Source organism: Notechis scutatus, chromosome 2 (genome assembly GCF_049901735.1).
Source record: "Notechis scutatus isolate UNSWTSFEM ecotype Mainland chromosome 2, rNotScu1.2, whole genome shotgun sequence".
Lineage (NCBI taxonomy): Eukaryota > Metazoa > Chordata > Lepidosauria > Squamata > Elapidae > Notechis > Notechis scutatus.
Genome location: NC_142010.1, coordinates 26,605,158 through 26,619,750, shown reverse-complemented (window position 1 = coordinate 26,619,750; position 14,593 = coordinate 26,605,158). Strand labels below are relative to the sequence as shown.

Below are 14,593 nucleotides of genomic sequence, written 5' to 3'. Positions count from 1 at the left end.
CCAGGTTATCTGAGGGACTGTCTCTTGCCGGTAACTTCTACCCAACCCATTAGAGCGGGGAGGTAGGGAATGCTGCGGGTCCCATCCCTGAAGGACATACACCTGGTGGGACTCAGAAGAAGGGCCTTCTCCATAGTGGCTCCCTCTCTCTGGAACATCATTCCCCTCAGATATTAGAATGGCTGCCACTCTTACTCTTCTGGAAGGCACTGAAGACCTGGTTCTGCCAGCGGGCCTGGGGAACCCAGAGCAGGATGGAGCCCATAAAATGGCTCATGTGATCTGCTGTCTTTGGGGTGGAGGGTGGCACTTTTGGGGTGATTTTTTTTTCTTTAGATTTTGCTCTATTGTACTTTATTCATTTATTTGATTCTTTTTGTAAGTTTTTATTTTTATTTTTTTTTTGTTTTTAAATATGGTTTTCCATTCTGTAAGCCTCCTCGAGTCACAGTGGGTGAATAGGCAGCAATATAAATTCAATAAATAAATAAATAATAATGATTAATTTCTTCATCTAGTTTGTTTATGGAGATATTGAAGAGTACTGCATCTAAAACAGGGTACCCCACTGCTTCCTTCCTTCCATGCGGATGCAGTTCCATTGAGGATTACATGTGGAGTATGATTCGTCAGCCAATTACAAACCCATATCATCAGCAAATAGTAGTTACCAACAGCAAAAATGGAGAATGAGCTGATACAGTGGTGTCTGTTTATATTGAAAACATGGAAGAGAAGATACCATCCAGAAGGACAACCCATTTTTCGTTAATAAAAGTTTTATTGATTTTAACAACAAATAAAAACACATAAAACATAAAACATAAAATAAAAACATCATCATTCTTCATAAATTTACAGACAGTGTATCGGTTGGTTTACCACTCCTTTTTGTGCATCCATTTCGTAGTCATCATAATAATTATATTACATAATAACTCATATTATCAATCAACAATTATATATCCTAATATCATTATTAAACAATCATTTGACTATAATTTTACTAATTCATACTTAAACGAGATAACTATAATTTAGTTAATTTATTTTATAACAAATCGTAAAATCATACCAAATCTATCTTAATAAAATATTCTAAAAATATTATCAAAACCAAAAATATATATATATTCATTGTTTCCTAGGTTTCTAAATATTCTATTATTATATTGTTTTATCTAACCATTGATAAAAAAGATCCCAAACTTCATAAAATTGTTTATCTTCTTGTTCTCTAATTTCAAATGTCAATCTACTCATTTCAGCACATTCCAGTATTTTCTTAATAATTTCTTCCTCTAAAGGTATTTTCTCACTTTTCCAATTTTTAGCAAATACAATCCTAGCCGCTGTTAACACATTTACAATCAAATACTTTAAGTTTTTATTGAATGTATCAGGTAAGATTCCCAATAGAAAAATCTCCGGTTTCAAATCTATATGTTCTTTTGTCATTTCTTCCAACCATATGCGAATTCTAGTCCAGTATTTCCTGGCCTCCTCACAAGTCCACCACATATGGTAATATGAGCCAGGGGTCTGATGACATTTCCAGCACTTTTCAGATTTGTTCTTAAACATACTTGCTATTCTTGTCGGGGGAAAATGCCACCTGTAAAACATCTTATACAAATTTTCTTTATATGCTACTGACATTGTCATTTTATAATTTTGAGACCACAATTTTTGCCACTTCTCTAAATCAATCCCATATCCAAAATTCTTCCCCCAAACAATCATTGTTTCTTTGACTTGTTCTTCCTCTAATTTAATTTCCAACAAATAACTATATAGTTTTTTAATCACTTTTTCATCAGAACCTGTCAAAATCCTATCTAGATCAGTCAATTTATCATAAAATCCTTCTGTTTTAGAATCTTTAAGATACCTTGAGTGTATTTGCACATATGAAAACCAATTCATCTTTATATCTTGTTCTTCTAGCTTTTGCATCGTTTTAAGTTCACCCTTTTCATCCAGTATTTCCCCATATCTAACTGTTTGTTCCTCCTTATAGATTATGGGATAGGAAAGAGCTTCGATAGTTGATAACCAGACTGATATTTTCAAATAACATTGTTTCTTAATTTTCTCCCAATTCAACCATAACGATTCCCGTATATAATGCCTTCTGAAATAACCCTGCGATTTAGTTCCTTTATACCATAAAAAGGCATGCCAACCCAATAATAAATCATGTCCTTCCAATGCCAGTAATCTAGACTTTCTTAACGTTATCCATTCTTTAACCCACATTAAATTTGCAGCTTGATAATACAACTCCCAATTAGGAAGGCCAAATCCTCCTCTAGTTCTAGCATCCTGTAAAAGTTTTAATTTTATTCTCACTTTCTTACCTTGCCATATATACTTCAACACCATTTTATTTAATTCATCAAAATAATCTTTACCAAGCCTAATTGGTATTGTTTGAAACAAATATAAAATTCTGGGTAAGATATTCATTTTAATTGTTGAAATTCTACCTATCAAAGATAATTGTAGGTTTTCCCATTTTTTCAAGTCAGATGCTATCTGCTGTTTAAGTTTAATATAGTTATTCTCTTTCAATGTAGTACATCTTGACGTCAAATATATCCCCAAATATTTAACTTTGTTCATAACTTGAATTTTCAATAAGTCTGCCAGCTCTTCTCTTTGTCTTAACAGCATGTTCTTTGTCAAAATCTTTGTTTTGTCTTTATTTATTTTCAAGCCAGCCATCTCACCATACAACTCTATCTTTTCCAATAGTTTTAAAGTTGTCTCTAGAGGGTCTTCCAGAATAAAGACCAAATCGTCCGCAAAGGCTTGCAGTTTAAATTCCTCCTTTTTAACTTTCATTCCTTTTATATTTGTATCCTCTCTAATATTTCTATTTAACACTTCCAAGGTCAATACAAATAACAAAGGGGATAGTGGACATCCTTGTCTTGTGCCTTTTTTAATATTGATAGAGTCTGTAAATTCTCCCTCTATCATCACTTTCGCTGTTTGCTTATAATATATAGCTTCTATTGCTTGAATAAATTTTCTAGCAAAACCCATCTGTTCCAATAATAATAACATAAATCTCCAATTCACATTATCAAATGCCTTTTGAGCATCTAAAAATATCAAAGCCATTTGTTTTTCAGGGTGTGCCTCATAATATTCCAACGTGTCCAAAATTACTCTCATGTTGTCTTTAATTTGTCTCTTTGGTAGAAATCCATTCTGATCAGGATGAATAAAATTATTTAGGTATATTTTAAGCCTTTCTGCCAAAATTGAAGCAAATATTTTGTAATCTGCATTCAATAAAGAAATAGGTGTATAGTTCTTAATTTGTGATGGGTCAGCCCCTTCTTTTGGGATAAGCGTAATATAAGCTTCTGACCATGTTTTAGGTATTTTCTTATTTATCATAACTTCATTCATAATTTCTAACAATGGAATACTCAACGATTCTTGTAATGTTTTATAAAATTCTGCCGGGAAACCATCTGGTCCTGGTGCTTTCCCGTTATTCTGCCTATTGAGTGCTTCAGTTAATTCCATCATTGTTATTGGGTTTTCTAACATTTTCCCAGTTTCATCAGGTATCTTAGGTAGGTTAGCATTTTGTAGATACTGTTTGATTTTCCCCTCATCAAAATCCTCCTGCTTATATAATTGTGCATAAAAGTCTCAAATAATTCTCTTTTTCTCCTTATTACCATGACAAACTTGACCTTGTTCATCCATTAACTGTAGTATTCTCCTTGATTCTTTCTCTTTTCTCAGTTTGTATGCTAACCATCTACCTGGCCTGTTTGCATCCTCAAAATAGTTCTGTTTGGCGCTTCTGATTTTTTGCGCCAATTCTTCTTTCTCTGTTTGATCCATTTTATGTTTAATTATGTCCATTTTAAATTTAATATCTTTTTTCTGTGGCATTCTCTGTAATTCTTTTTCCAATTTTTATAATCATCTTCTAAAGTTTTAATCATTTGCCTCTTCCTAATATTCTTTTTCTTTGTATATTCCATTATCAATCCTCTTGCATATGCCTTCATTGTGTCCCAAACATTCTGTGTTGAAGTATCTTCTTTTCTATTTTCATTAAAGAAGAAGGCCAGTTCTTTTTCCATCCATTGTGTGAAATCTTTTTCCTTTAAGATAGTATTATTTAATGTCCATCTAGATCTTCTTTTTTGTCCTTTCCATTTAATTGTCATTGGGTTATGATCTGCCCATGTACTTGTTTCAATGTTTATTTCTTGAATATTAGATAATAATTCTGTTGACGTCCAAATCATATCTATTCTGGACCATGATGAATGCCTATTTGAATAGAAAGTATATTGTTGAGTTTTAGTATATCTTTCCCTCCATATATCTTTTAAATTTAGTTCCTCTATCATTTCAAAAAAGGAATTAGGGAGAATCTTCCTATTTTGTCGTGCTATTTTTGCTGTGTAGTCCAATTCATTGTCTACAATTCCATTAAAATCTCCCATTATAAATATATTAGCGTAGTCCAATTCAATTATTTTCATATGTAGTTTTTTATAAAATCTTTTTTGTTTATCATTCGGAGCATAGATTGCAACCAATAGTATCTTTGTGTTATTATCCACAATTTCAACCATTAATACTCTTCCATCTTCATCAGTATAAATCAGTTTTGCTGGAATGGTTCCTTTAATATACAAAACCACTCCTCTTTTCTTACAATGGGCCAAAGAAGTAAAAATTTTCCCTATTTTTGGTCGCACCAATAATTGTTGATGTTGTTTTTTAATATGTACTTCTTGTAAGCAAATTATATCAAATTTTAATTTCTCTATTTTATGAAAGGTTTTCCTTCTTTTAGTAGCTGAATTCAGTCCATTTATATTCAAAGAAATCATTTTTTTTCCCTCCATAGTTATGATTTATAGTTAGGTCTAACAGCTCTCGTTGATCTTACTTCACGCTGTTCTTTAGTCTCCACTTGCCCACTTATTGCACCTTCTTCTTTTCCCATCTCTATTTGGTCCTCTTGAAATTCAGTTAGGGTAGTCTCTTTTTCTATCTCTGTTTCTCTTCTTTTAAAGAATTCATTATAAAACGATTCTGCTTCATCAATTGAGCCAATTCTGTATCTCTGTTCTTTCCATGTAACCATTAATCCTTCTGGAATCAACCATCTGTAATTCACCTCCTTTTCCAATAATATTTTAGTCAGGAAGCGATATTCTCTCCTCATCTCTCTAATTTTTCTGGGTACTTGTTTTAAAACCACAATCTCTTTATCTCCATATTTCAATGCCTTCTCTCTTGCCGCTTGTAATATCTGTGTTTTAATAGATTTTTTAGTAAATCTGACATGAACTTCTCTTGGTAGCTTATTCCTCGACGCATATCTTGTAAATACTCGGTATATCTCATCTATTCCATCCATCATCTTTTCCTCTGTTATTTCCAGAGCTTCAGCCAAGATTTCTATCATTACTGCAGCAAGATCTTGTCCTTTTTCTTCCTCTATGTTTTGAAATCTGAGGTAATACTCTGATCTGTCCATCTCCCACTTCAACATCTCATTCTTGTTTTGTTCAAGCGTTGTCACTCTGTCATCAATATTTCCAATTTTCTCATCTCTTTGATTGTCTTTCTCTTCCATTTTTTGCAGTTTCTCATCTCTTTGATTGTCTTTCTCTTCCATTTTTTGCAGTCTCTCATCATATTTCACCATCATTTGTTTGACGCTTTCAATTTTTTGTTCAATACTCCCCATCCTTTGTTCCATACTCATTTTAAGTTCTTGAATTCCTTGCATAACCATCGTTAAATCCGTTTGTCCTTTATCTTGCTTCGCCATTGTTGATAGTCGAAGGACAACCCATTTTTCAACTGGGTTTGAACTTTCTTCCTCCAATGTTAATTTCCAAACATGTCCCAGTAGGAAGAGTCAGAACCACTGGAGAATAGTGTCCCCATGGGTGTGTCCAATTTTTCACCAATACTTTTTCTCCAGCCCCAAAGAAGATCAGGACTCCCAGAGGAGAAGTTGCTTCTCACTGTAATTATCGTCATCCCAATCCTTGAAACCTCTTTGTCTATTTCTTCAGTGACTGCCTTTGATGTAAACATCAGGGTGAAATAAAATGAAAGGAATCTTGCATTGGAAAAGGATAAAACTCTCTAGACATGATGAGTGTTTTCAGTAAGATTTAGGACAGGCAGGTGATGTGCTTTAATACATATATTTCTCTCCTTTCCATGTCAAGCTTGTTTGTCTCTGTCTGAATTAGAAAAGCCACTGGCATTTCCATCTTATGAAAGTGCACTGAATTCTCCTAATTCATTGTTTAGAAATACTTCCTGATTCAGCCCAAGCAGGAATGGACCTCCTGCTTGTGTTTATGCTGCTCCTGCTTGTATTGACCCAGAGAAACTCTGGGAGGCTCCAAACCAAGTGCCCCCCAACTTTGAAGCAACAAGACAGAGGAAATCCATGGAACTATTATGGGCCAGGAGATCACATTATTAGTGCGGTTCAAACTGCAACAAAACCTTTGCTTGAGCCATTGCAGTTCAATGGAGCTCGTTATATTTCTTCTCCGTAAGTCATTCAGTGCAATGGAGTTGCATTTCCCCTATGTGCATTTCTTCTTCCTTTCTTCCTATTCCACTTATTTCTAAGTTGTAGAAGATGTACACATTTTTTTAATTTGATTTATCCACTTTTGCCTTATCCTGAAATAGACTAAAATGAAAAGATAGGGCAGATGAAACACTAAGAGAACTTGAGGAAGACAGACACAGAAATCCAGATCATCTTCTCCCCTTTCAGTCCCAAGTTCAACTCTTGAATACTGATGTATAATCATTGAAAGTGTTGTAGTTGCCTGGCAGTCCATGTTAAATGCTGCTTTTTGTAGGAATAAGAATTATGTGGGGTTTTTTTCTAATTTATTTGCTGGCTGATTTATTCCTCCCTCATCTTGCTTCTATACAATATATTTATACACTATATTATGCCTACTTTATGGGACGTGGTGGCTCAGTGGCTAAGACACTGAGCTTGTCGATCAGAAAGGTCAGCAGTTTGGCGGTTTGAATCCCTAGCACCTCATAATGGAGTGAGCTCCCATTACTTGTCCCAGCTTCTGCCAACCTAGCAATTCAAAAGCACATAAAAATGCAAATAGAAAAATAGGGCCCACTTTGGTGGAAAGGTAACAGTCTTCCGTGTGCCTTCGGCATTTAGTCAAGCCAGCCACATGACCACAGAGATGTCTTGGGATAGCGTTGGCTCTTCGGCTTTGTAACAGAGATGAGCACCACCTCCTAGAGATGGAAATGATTGGCACATATGTGCGAGGGGAACCTTTACCATTACCTTAATACCTAGTTTAATTATTAAACTATTCTGATTTCTGATTATTTGACAAATGAAAATAAGTGCTGCTACAAATAATGATGTATTTGTGACTAGAAACCCTGATGGAGAAGATGGGACAGAGGTAGTCCTCCATCTCATCTTCTCAATGCCAACAAAACTTAAATTTATTTATTTATTTATTTATTTATTTATTTATTTATTTATTTGATTTGTCAATTGTTTACAAAATAATAAGTACAAGTGTATACATAGTTGTGAATATATGAAATGGGTACATATAAGAAAAATAAAAGAATAAGAGAAACAATAGGACAGGGACGGTAGGCACGTTGGTGCGCTTATGCACGCCCCCTACAGACCTCTTAGGAAAGGGGTGAGGTCAATAGTAGACAGTCTAAGGTTAAAGTTTTTGGGGTTTGGGGAAGAGACTACAGAGTCGGGTAGAGTATTCCAGACATTGACCACTCTATTGCTGAAGTCGTATTTCCTGCAATCAAGTTTGGTGCGGTTTACTTTGAGTTTGTATCTGTTGTGTGCTCTTGTGTTGTTATGGTTAAAGCTGAAGTATTCATTGACAGGTAGGACATTGCAATGTATGATTTTATATACCATGCTTAAGTCGGACCGAAGACGGCGTGAATTCGAGGTTTTCTAGTTTTAGAATTTCGAGTCTGGTGGCGTAAGGTATTCTATAACGGGTAGAAGAGTGGAGAACTCTTCTTGTGAAATACTTCTGAACTTTCTCAATTGTGTTAATATCACATACGTGATAAGGATTTCAGACTGATGAACTGTATTCGAGTATTGGTCTAGCAAATGTTTTGTATGCTCTGGTTAGTAGTGAGATATTACCAGAGAAAAAGCAACGTAGGATTAGGTTAACAACTCTTAATGCCTTTTTGGCTATGTAGTTGCAGTGAGCTCTAGCACTTAGATGATGGATGACAATGATCTGTCTCTGTTTTAGAATCAGTATTGCTTTAATGCTCAATAGGGTTGTGGAGACAAAGAATAAATTAATAAATGCATACTTTATGATAATAACATGGAAATATTTGTACAGGATTAGAGATCCTAAACTCCCAGAAATGCTTCCCTTCATTCTCCCCATTCAAGTGATCAACAAGAATACCCAACTCCTGCAAAACCTCACACTTGGCTACAACATCCATGACAACTATTTGAGCACTCTTCACACTTCGGATTGCCTAATGGACATGCTGTCTACTGGAGAAGCCAATGTTCCTAACTATAGCTGTGGAGCAACGGACAACCTTCTGGCTGTTATTGATGGAGCTTACAGGGAAGTCTCCATGCAGATGTCTACATTAGTAGGAACCTACAAAGTCCCTCAGGTGTGTTTGTTTGTGTGTGTGTGTGTGTGTGTTTCTCAATCTGGTAAAATGAATGGGGTTGGTGAACAATAGATCTAGCCATAAGTTCTCTATGGAATTCAAGAGCTGTTTCTCACCATAGTTGTTTTAGGTGTCATGGTGGATATTGGACTAGTCAGTGAGGAGGAATCAAAGCAGCCATATCCACTCATGACATTGTCTTCATTGCTTTGGAGGCTTCTGTTGTATACTTGTGAAGGTGAAGAGAGCCACTGTATCCAATCAAATTGTCCACTGTAAAAAGGAAGTTGCAGCAATGATGGGAAGCTCATATTTTGTAGAATAGAATAGAGTAGAGTAGAGTAGAGTAGAGTAGAGTAGAGTAGAGTAGAGTAGAGTAGAGTAGAGCAGAATAGTTTATTGGCCAAGTGATTGGACACACAAGGAATTTGTCTTGGTGTAAATATTCTCAGTATACATAAACAAAAAGATACATTCATCAAGAGTCAAGAATCATGAGATATGACACTTAATGATAGTCATAGGGTACAATAAGCATTCAATCATACTAGGAAACAGTCAATATAAATCGTAAGGATACAAGAGACAAAGTTCCAGTACATGATCTTAGACAACATAATGGCATTTTCAATGGTAAACAGCACTCTTTACTAGCACTGATGATGTTATCTAGACTGGGTAATGATAAGTCTACAAGAAAACAAGCAAGCTCAGAGACCACCAAGGAGCCCTCACCGAAGAAGCTACTTGAATAAGCAGTGAAAAGTTTCTAATTAAAAAAAAAAATCCAATTGCCATCACTTAACTTCCAAACAACTTTACTGGATGACTGAGAATATTCATTGACCTATGTAGTATGTCCCCTTATTGCAATGAAATATTTTGGTTGAAATCTACACATGTGACTGATTGCATTAAATTGGAGAGTATTACAGAAATATGATTTCCATTTTTATTCTTATTCTTTTTTGCTTAATTTGTATTCTGTATTCCATATTTACATGCAGTCTTCTTAATGTTCTGTGCTTAAGGTTTTATGTCTTAATATGGCCTAATAGCTAATCAAGAATAAACTACTCTAATATTTTCATGAGTGCCAAGTTGGATTTCTTAAGAGGTAGTATTTTGGATGTTCTGACTGTAAATATAACCCAGGATTCTTAATTGCTTTTTCAGATCACTTGTAGATTTGTTTCAGAGGCTCTGAGTGATAAAACTCAATTCCCTTTTTTCTTCCGGATGGCCCCCAAAAATGGGGTCCAGTACCCCGCAATTGTCCAACTGCTCCTCCATTTCAGATGGACCTTGATTGGTCTCTTTGCTTCAGACACAGAGCAGGGAGAAAATTTCATGAGGACCTTTACTCCTACGCTTCTCAGAAATGGAATTTTTGTTGTTATATCACAACAATTGTCTATGACTAGACATGTAGCACCACTTAAGAATGCCATGTCCACGTGGAGGCAAGTCAATGTCTTTGTTTTCCTTACTGACTATAGCAGCATGATGGATGGAATTCACCAAGTCCAATTTACACTTGATGGCTTGCCACACACCACTGAAGGGAAAGTCTGGATCATCACACTCTTTGAGACTTGCCAATGAAAAGTCACAGAGTTTATGAATATGTCCATAGTATTTGGAACTTCGTTATTCAGGAAAGAGGGTATGAAGATTCCTTTGAACCATTTATATTTGTGGAACCCTTGCATAAAAAGTAATTAGAGATAAACGGGGCAGCGGATAGAGCATCCTCGATCGTCACGAGAGAAGGGAAAAGTAAGAGAAGACAAAGATACAAAGATTCGTTCGGGGCACGGAGCGAGCGTTCTCACGACCCGCGAAAGAGCGCAAACAGACAGCCCGGAGGCGCAAAGGCAAGCGGGCGAGGGCCGGGAGTGGAGGGGGGACGCCTTTTTAACTGGGACGAGCCTCGCAGGCAAAGAAGAATCCGAGCGGCGGATCCACAGAAAAGCAGGGCTTGATCTTGCAAGGGATCCGCTGGGAATCCAAGATCCCAGGAACTTGGCGTCTTAGGAGTTAGGATTTTCTGTCCCAAAGTTGGTTGGGGAGACGACGAGCAGCGAGGGAGGGAAAAAGTCGGAGGTGACACCGCTGCCGCTGCCGCTGCTACCCTGCCGCCCCCATTTCCCTCTTCCCTCTTTTCTCCTCGCCAAATTGCTAATCCGGACTCCAAGAGTGATAGAAGCAGAGGTATATTAAAGCCAGGAGTGAATGCTCAATACAAATCTGAGTCTACACAGTAAAAATATAAACTGTTTGAATTTACCAGTGCAAGACGTGCCTCTCTCTCTTAAAAGCAACAAACTTTGAAAGAGTATTCAGTTAACTAGGAGGGGCCCAGAAATCTCATTCATCAAGGGAAAACAAAAACAAATAGTTTCCTGTGAGCTGTTCAATCTTTCCTTCACTCAGATAAAAACCCTTGGAACATTGTGTTACAACTTCCTGTTTACAGAGTAATAGCGATCTGCTATTCAAACAGCGATAAATTCCTCCCATTCAGCTGCCAGTTAAACAATTAACCTGTTCCTTGCAGACTCTTAATACTACCTCATTACCTCAAATCTTACAACTTTTCTACCTCATCACTTATATCAACGATTAGATAATCAATTTCTATAAAATATTTTATTAATGGTTTAACTGATTTATTGTTTTTAATTGATTAGTGTGATTAGAGTGTTTAGTGCAAATAGTGTGATTACTGACTAGTTTAAAAGATCAAAATTCATGTAATTTAATTGAATAGCAAAATCATTGATTTAGTGAATTTAAATGAACAGTGTGATTAATGATTAGTGTAATTAATTGATTAGTGATTAGAGTAATTAATTGATCAGGCTGATTGTTGCTCAGGAATATTATCTGACTTGAGAGATTACTGCAATTGATTGTTTGATATAATATTGGCTATATAGATTACCCAAAATTGTTCCTTTAATTAATTCAATCAACGTACTATTTTAACAATCCTACCATGCCAAAAAGAAAATCCTCACGTCAAACCACAACCTAAAGAGAAGATGATCCCCACCAATGAACCACAAGACTCCTGCACATGCCTTAAATGCTACAAAAATCTAAAGGATAATGAAAACTCCATCAAATGTTTTCTGTGTAAAAATACGCTCATCATGACTGCTTGGGATTACCTGAGCAGATGATTCAATATCTAGAATCATCCAATGAGTTTCCATATTTCTGCAAATCATGCAGACCGAAACTGGATCTGTCTGAAAGAGTTGATACCATCGAAACCATTGAAACATCCCCTACCATCCAAACCATTGAAACATCCCTTAACACCATAGTAGCATCCCTGGACGCCGTAAAAGAAAGAATATCCAACCTTGAAAAAAAAGACACAACGCAAAACCTGAACATCCAATAGCTACAAACCACATCTCTACCCAACAACCACAATCCGATCCAAAACCCAATCCACAAATAAACACAACCCAGACAAATATTGATATCCCAATCCTCATCAGAGAAGCCGTTGAGCGTGAACGGAAACGTCCAAACGCCATCTTATTTGGTCTAGAAGACATCAATGTCAATGATGACATCACAACTGTCCGAAACATCATCAGAGATTATCAGCATCAACCATCTCCGCTGATGAAATACTTGACATTTCGCATCGACAGAGAGCTCAAAAATAGAGACGGCTCTGTGGCCCCACGCTTGTGCAGGGTCATTTGCAAAAATGAATCAAGCAAACGTAAATTCATTTATACTATAAACTCACTCGCCAAAACCAACACCAACCATAAGAACCTCCGTTGCCGCCCTGATCTAACCATACAGCAACGTGCCCGCTCCGATGTACTCCGCATCGAACTCAAAAACCGTCTAGACAATGGAGAGACATTGTACATTGACTACCATGCTGACTGTATCAAAAGTAAGCCACGCAACCCAATACTCAGCTTTTACCCTCAACCACAACCCTACCTCAACCCATCCACCATCACCCAAGACTAGGCACGCACGCCCCCAACTACCTCAATTCCAACTACTGCCGGCCTTAAATGCAAACTACTCAATGCAAGAAGCCTCGTGAATAAAATACCTGAATTTCTCTTCCTCCTAAATATGCCTAACTTCGACATTATATTTGTCTGTGAAACATGGCTCAATGCATCTCTCCCGACTCCATTACCACAGTAAGAGACTATCATGTTTACCGATCAGATCGTGAAAATCGTCGAGGAGGTGGTGTTGCTATCTTCTAAAAAAATCCTTACATCTAAAAATATCCAAGTTACCCAGGAGCTTGCCCTTCCTGAAACCATCATCTGTGAACTATCCTCAAATATCACAATTCGATTCTTACTATGTTACAGAGCACCTGATTATGACATCGAACATGTAAACAAGCTAAATACATTACTAACATGGGCTGCATCCTGCCCATACCCTTTTATCTTTCTTGGTGATTTCAATCTACCTCATATTGACTGGACCCTAAATGATTGTACAACTGAAATCATACACACAACCTTCTACAATGCTATTACAAATCTGGGACTGGAACAACTAGTAACCAACAACACTAGACTAAACAACTGCCTCGATCTCATCTTCTGCAATAGTTTGAATTTAATTTACGGAATACAAACTAAAGAACCCTTTTCCAGTAGTGACCACAATATGATTGGCTTTTGTCTCAACATACGTCCACACAAAAATCACCACAATGATGTAATCCCCAATTGTAACTTCAAAAAGGCAACTATGATCTTATAGACAACGATCTCTCATCCCTTGATTGGCAATCTCTATTCACTGGATGCAATACTGTTGAAGACCATTACAACATATTTTTACTTGAAGTCAAAAGAGTCATCAAACTATATGTACCAACAACAACTCCCAAAACAAAACAAAAAGCAGATTACCCATAACAATAAGGAAACTTCAATCCAAAAAGAGATCACTCTGGCGGAAAAACAAATCTGGTCACGTTGCCAATTTCAAAAACCGATACAAAAATTTATGCCACCAGATAAAGACCGAATGCACCAATTATCACATTAAACAAGAGGAAAACCTTCTAAGCACCTATTCCACCCGTGCTTTTTACAATTTTGTAAACAACAAACTAATAGACTCAAGGTCCATCCCTCCCATGATAGGACCTGATGGTAAAGACTGCAACGACGACACCATTAAAGCCAACATCTTTAACACATTCTTCGCTCAGTATTTGTAAACAGCAATGGATCATGGCCAGTATTTCCTAGCCGTACCACAGATAACAACAATGATCTAATACATATCAATTTCACAGAAGACAATGTTGAAAAAGCACTACGCAATCTAAAACCATCCCTATCTATTGGACCGGATGGAATATGTGCCTACTTCTTAAAAAAGCTATCCACTGCCATAGCCAAACCTCTAAGCATAATCTTTGAAAATCTTTCAGAACCAGCTCCTTGCCTAACCTATGGTCACAAGCCACAGTCATCCCCATCTTCAAAAAGGAGACCCAAGCCTAGTTGAAAATTACAGGCCAATCTCCTTATGCTGCGTCACCTGTAAAGTCATGGAATCAATTATTAACCAATCCATCATCCTCCACTTAGAGACAAATAACCTACTCTCCAATAAACAATTTGGTTTCAGAAAAAAACTATCCTGTAATCTGCAACTCTTACACTGCAAAAACATATTTATTTATTTATTTATTTATTTATTTATTTATTTATTTATTTATTTATTTGATTTGCCAATTGTTTACAAGATAATAAGTATAAGTGTATACATAGTTGTGAATACATGAAAATGGGTACATATAAGAAAAATAAAAGAATAAGAGAAACAATAGGACAGGGACGATATGATTGGTGGC

The 14,593-nt window shown here is 36.3% G+C and overlaps 2 protein-coding genes and 1 long non-coding RNA gene across 9 annotated transcripts in view; 2 read left to right on the top strand and 1 right to left on the bottom strand.

Annotated features, from left to right (window-relative positions):
- Nucleotides 1-14,593, top strand: part of LOC113428608 (major histocompatibility complex class I-related protein 1-like) — a 684,789-nt gene that overhangs the window by 306,366 nt on the left and 363,830 nt on the right. The window lies entirely within an intron of this gene.
- Nucleotides 1-14,593, bottom strand: part of LOC113428674 (class I histocompatibility antigen, F10 alpha chain-like) — a 156,967-nt gene that overhangs the window by 68,912 nt on the left and 73,462 nt on the right. The window lies entirely within an intron of this gene.
- Nucleotides 6,246-10,089, top strand: LOC148131953 (uncharacterized). The gene is made up of 3 exons (XR_015747270.1): nucleotides 6,246-6,571; nucleotides 8,418-8,709; nucleotides 9,886-10,089. It is a non-coding gene; the product is annotated as an uncharacterized LOC148131953 (long non-coding RNA).